Genomic DNA, 6,000 nt, shown 5'->3' with positions numbered 1-6,000 from the left:
CGGGCTTCTCAGTCCAGTGCGGGGAGTTGGAGCCGTACCTTGTTCTTTGTCTGTGAAACCGGGGGTAATAAAAACACCACTCACAGGGTGGTGACTGGAAGGTTCGCGGAGCTGACACAGTTAGTGACTAGAACAGCGCCCGGCACAGGAAGGGCTTTTGTGTGTCTCCTATTCCAATCGTTGTGACCTGAGCCCCTGCCTCGCGGCCAGGCCCCGGGCACCCCCTGCACCCCAGGTTTCTCCCAGTGCCCTCACCGTCCGGTGCAGCCCCTGGAGGCCTTCCTGGAGCAGAGAATGGGGCATGGGGTGAGAGCTCCAGAGAACAAATTCCCTGACCACTGACCTCCTCAGGCCCTGCCGGCATGGGAAGGGGGGGGGTTGGAGCGGGGCAAGCCAAGGATAGATGGCCACTCCAGCTCCCATCACCCAGCTCAGCAGAACCAGGGCCATCGGTCATGGGCTGGCGGCCCCCAGTTGCAACCAACTTCATTTTCTGCCACAATTAAATGATGGCCTGCATTTGCTCACACTCACTCATTCAATTACCTTTACGGCCCTGAAGGACTGCAGAGCAGCAGGCATAAATAACAGGCGTCAGCGCCCCCAGGCTGCCATCCCTGCCCGCCCCTCCCCCAGGCCCAGCCCAGAGCTTCCCATGAGCACAGGACCGTCACCTGTGTGTCCAGTTCCCCAGGGACACCCTCCCTGGCTCCCACCACCTGCGCCTGTAGGTCAGTCTCTGCCTGGGAGTCAGCAGGGGTGGCTCTACCTGCCCCGCCAGGGTGTCTGCGGAGCCACCCCCTCTGCAGGCCTGTGGTGCCTCCTCTGTGAAATGACAGGAAATGTCTGTGCGCGCTATCAGGTGTTGCTCTTGCAAGAGGCCGTGGTCCTGGCCTCACGGTCAAACTGTGAGCATTCCTGAAAGGGAGGGGAGATGAGCCACCTGCCCACCTGCCCGCACACCCACCCCGTCTGCAGCCACCTGCGTGTTTCCAGAAATGCCATGTCCGCCTGTGCCTGCGAGCCCTCGTCAGCTCTTCCCTTTGTCCACTCCTCTGCCCAGGGGCTCCTGTGCACCTTCGAGGCCCACCCTGGAAGCCACCTCCCCTGGGAAGCCCGAAGCCCAGTCCCCATGGCAGGCAGGTTGACCTCGCCCTCTTTATGTCCCCCACTGAGCCCTACACGTGCCTCTGTGGCTCCTGAGGGTCCTGCATCGGGGGGGGGGGGGGGGGGGCGGTCCCAGGCTCAAATCCTGTGGGTCACTGTCGTCAGAGCCGTGTGAGGGCGTGAACCTGAGTTCAGGGTTGACAGGTGCAGCAGCCGCTGCGGCCCCCTCCTGGCCTGAGGCCCGCCCGTGAGGCCCTGCTACACACTAACAGCCATCACAACAGCAGCCCACGTGTTGAAGTTCTGGGTCGAACACTGTGCTAAATGGTTTTAACTTGCATTATGTCACTGAAATGTCACAATAACTCTAAGAAAATTATCCCCATCTTACAGATGAGGAAACTGAGGTTCAGTGAGGTTATGATGCTTGTCCAAAGTCACAGCACCAGGAAATGGCAGGCCTGGGCCTCAAATCAGGTGTGCCCACACCCATGGCCCACGCCCTCACCAGCCCCGTCCTGTGCAGCAGAAAGACCCGCAGTCTGGGACTCGGGTTCAAGTGCGGCTCTTCCATTGGAGCCGTGCTGCTCTGAGTAGGTCCTTTCCTCTCCTTGCAGCCTTGTTGGTCTCTCCTTCCCTTTAAAATGAAAAAATTGTAGCAGGCAGCCTCCAAGGGTCCCTCTACTCTGACATTCTGGGATTTCTTTCTTTCTGTAAAACACTGCTCTGACCAGCGGGACTGTGAAAACTAGAGGCAGGATCAGTGGGTTGCTCCCGTGGGCGGATGCTCTGGGGCAGGGCCCTTCCCGTGCCCCGACACTCATGCCAGAAAGACCGGTGGCAGCCCATTCCCTTCAGGAGGTCAGGGTGGCCGTTTCTCTGGGGATGCACAGGCAGGACAGCGTCCTTCCTCTGATGGCCTGTACTGCCGGCCCCAGGGGAGGTCTCAGAAATGTCACCCACGGATCGCTGAAGGAGATGCACACCGCAATACCAATGGCCTGTGACTGGGGTCTCAGTCCGCACACTGGCTCTTCCTCGGGTTAACAGCCGCAGGCACCTGCCCGCCTGAGAGCTGTGCTAGGGTGGTGTCCTCTCTGAGCTTCAGCTGGAGGTGAGCTGGGGGACGGGGCTCAGAACCTAGCACTGCTGGGGGATCCAGCCCCTGCCGAGTCCCCGACCTATGTTCATTTCACGTGTGGGGACCAGCCAGCACCTCTTCCCCCCGCCACCCACCCTCGCCCCTGGGCCTGGCTGGGGAAGGGAGGGTGACCCCCGCTTTCCCCTGGTGCGCCAACGTGTCCTCCCACTGGTGTGTAAGCTGGGTCAGGGGCGCTGCCTGGTGAATGAGAGTGGTTGAGAGGGGGGCCCGGGTTCTAATCCCAGCTCTGCCACTTACTGGCCGCCTGACATGAGGCCTCTCTGAGCCTCCGTTTCTCAGCTGTGGTGTGAGGGTGGTGCCCCAACCTCACATTCGAGTCAGGACCAAGAGTCCCTGCTGAACGGCGGCCATGCTGGCGCCGCGGCTGTGGTGGGTCCCCGAGTGCCTCTCCCGCCCCCACCCAGTCCCACCAGCACCTGGCCAGAGTGTCGGGTGGCCCGGACTTTGCTCCCAGGACTGGGTGACGACATCCTGCGGCTTCCTAGTCAAGGGAGCTCTGCTGATTTACAGAGGGCTTAACACCTGCCCCGGGCGCAGCCTCCTCTCACTGCGGGGCAGGCCGAGGCTGAGGAGTGGGGAGTGGCTGCCGTAGCCTGGGGCCCCTCTGCCCCCAGGGGGAGCCCAACAGGAGCCCACTGGCTCTGGGGCAGAATCCTGACTGGGATCCAGGCTAGAAGTTCCTGGGTGGGGTCAGGAACTGGGAGTGGGGTCAGGCCGGCACAGGCACGATTCTGGGGAGCTGCCAGCTGCCAGGCCGTGAGCCTCTGACTGTGAGGGGCGGGACAGCGGCCCCCCTCAGCCTATGCTCCATCCTGGCTTTCTAGAGAGGGGGTGGCAGCCGATGGAGGAGGTGGCTGACCACCAGAGGGCCGAGGGCACTGCCATCCAGGGAGAGCCTGGCGGGGAGGGAGAACTGGGAAGACAGGTGAATGAGGTCAGCATGTCACCCATTTCTCGGGCCTCGCTCTGGGAGTCAGTTTGGGGCACCAGGGCTTGTGTGAGGTCCCTCAGTGTCCAAATCCCTGGGCAGTATCCCATGCCCTGCCCCCCCCAGGGTCCCCATCCGCAAAGGCCCACTAATTAGGACACACCTGTCCAGCTCGACTCGCTCCCCACATGAAGGCACTCACACACTTCAGCGCACACACACACACTCAGTACTCGTGCACACCCACATTCATGCACACACGCTTGTACACAGACTCACACTCATGCACTCACATCCACACGCACACACGGACACGTGCATACCTGTACACGCGCGCAGGCACACACACATGCACGCTCAAACCTCACTCACTTGTGGCTGGACACAGCAGAATGAGAACAAGCGGCATCGGCAACGGCAGAAAAGGTAACACGAGAATGTGAGAGAGAGAGAACAGCAACCAGAAGCCAAGGCCGCAGAGGACGTAATGAACGGCCGGAGGGAGGAGGTGAAGAGAGCTGTTGGCAGTCACTGGAGGGCGCTCTCCCTGGGAGCCGTCGGAGGGGAGGGGCGGCGGGTGGGCCCCTCTGCGTACGGGTCTTGGAGGTCTTCACACGGCCAGGGAAGGGAAAGGGGAGAAGGAAGGGGAGGGCTGTATGCCCAGCTGGGGTGCAGCGACGGGGGCCCCGCCAGGGAAGGAGGGGCTTTTGCTGGAACCTGGCGGTGCAGCAGCCCCAGGGCAGCCACGCTGTTGACACCAGGGGAGGGGGGGGTGACACGTCCTGGAACAGGGAGGGTTGTTGTCGTCCCTGGAGTGGAAGAACTGGGTTATGAGGGCAGCTGGGGGGGGGGGGGGGAGCGGCTCAGAAGGCTTCACAGGGCGGCTGCGATCAGGCCAAGGCTCCTGTGCCAGGGGTCTGGAAGAGGGAAGGAAATCCGAGGACCCCAGCTACGGGCGGCTTCTGACTCCATACACCCTTGGCTGCCAAAGCCACAGTATGGAGATGACGGGAGGGGAAGCCAGAAGCCCAGAAGGAGTCCACACATTCATTCATTCACCAAACAGGTACTGGGAGGCTGGCTTTGTGCTACGTGCTGGGGTTACACTGTGGAGCAAAATAAGTGAGTCACCGTCCTTGAGGAAGGAAAACATGCAAAGAGCAAATAAGGCAACTGTGTCTGGGGAAAGTACTTCTACAGAAGGGTGCTGGGGGCAGACATGCCAGTACAATCCAGGAGGGCTTCTTGGAGGAGGTGATGCTTGAGCTGGCATCTGAAAGATGAAGAGGAACTAGCCAGGTGGAGGGGTGAGGGCAAGGCATCCCAGGCAGGAGGGACAGCCAGAACAAGGGCCCAGTGCAAGCTGCGGCTGGACCACAGAGGCAAGGACACACCCCGTGAGATGGGGCTGAGGAGGCGGGTAGGGCTCAGCCCCAGGGAGGGCTTTGGAATATATTCTAAGGACAAGTCGTCACTGAAGAGTATTACACAGGTTAAGTGACGTGACTCAAACCATTTGAAAACATCACTCTGGGGAGAACGGTGTGTAGGAGCAGGGGCGTGAGGAGAAGGGAAGACACCATGAGGAAGCGCCCACGGTGAGGGAGTGGGAGGTGGTGGGCCAGGGTGGGGGCTGTGGGCATGGAGAACGTTTGGAGCATGAAACCCACAGGGTGGATGTAGTGACGGATGAACTGCCAGGGAAGGCAGGTCCTAGAGGGTCAGTCAGGCTGGGGTGGGAGAGGCAAAGGGGAGCTCCAGGGGGGAACCAGCCCACCCCTTATCCTCAAGTAGCCGGTGTGCTTATGAGCCCCAAGCATTTTCCACCTCCAAGTGGTGGTATCTAAGAGCTGATCTGAAATGCTGCCCAGGGAAGAGCCCACTGGTCAGGGCGGACTCTCCGGTGGAGGGACGGGGCCAGGCCCAGGGTGGGCCGGGAGTGGCCGCAGGGCAGGGGCGGTCGAAGACAGGGCTGCGGAAAGAGGCTGCACAGCAGGCGTCTTGCAGACGAAGCTAAGTGTCGGACAGTGACTGCGGAGGGGACTTGGCTACAGCCGGGAAACAGGAATAAAGCGGCCGGTTTGCGTAACGGAAACACAAGACCCGAGGCTCCGCGGCAGTGGGGCCTGTGTGTTTTATTTATGCCGTGCGTCACGGGTCACGCACCGGGGGCACTGTTGACAAATAAATGGATGAGTAAGAAGTCAGTGTGGAATCTTGCTCCTTACCACAACCAAACAAAACCAGAAACCAGGTACCAGTGTGTGGACTGACCCTCCCTGAACCCTGGTTCACCCAGGCTCAGCCCCTCACTGCCCACCCAGCTCAGGTGGACGTCCCGTGCCCTCTGCACCCATAAAGGCCTCACAGCTCAGACCCGAGGTGGTTGTAGGGCTCCCAGGTCAGCGACTTTCCCGGCCGGTGGGAAGGGGAGGTAAATGGGGGAGGGTTAGGGGGAAAGGAGGTCACGCCTTCTTTTCCAGGGCTAGGTAACTGGAGCCCAGCACAGGGCTGGGCAGTGTGAGGGGCCAAGCAGGCTAGAGGCTGCCAGGGCAGCCTGGCCCCTGCCTTCCTGGTGAAATGCAATCCTCTGCCCTGGGCTGGGGAGTGAGAGGGGAACCATGCATGGGACCTCCAGACACCAAGGAATCCCTGTTCCGCCTGCAGACTCTGCCCTGTCTGGGCGTGGGGAGGGGACAGGCTGTCTGCTACAGGAAGGGAGCTGGGCTGGCAGGTGGGCGGACCTCGAATTTGCCGTGGCCGCCCCAGGACACCTTGTACTTTGCCACTATGACAGCCAGGA

Source organism: Desmodus rotundus, chromosome 11, assembly GCF_022682495.2.
Source record: "Desmodus rotundus isolate HL8 chromosome 11, HLdesRot8A.1, whole genome shotgun sequence".
Taxonomy (NCBI): Eukaryota; Metazoa; Chordata; class Mammalia; order Chiroptera; family Phyllostomidae; genus Desmodus; species Desmodus rotundus.
The sequence above is the reverse complement of the archived record's forward strand: the minus strand, read 5'-3'. Positions refer to the sequence as shown.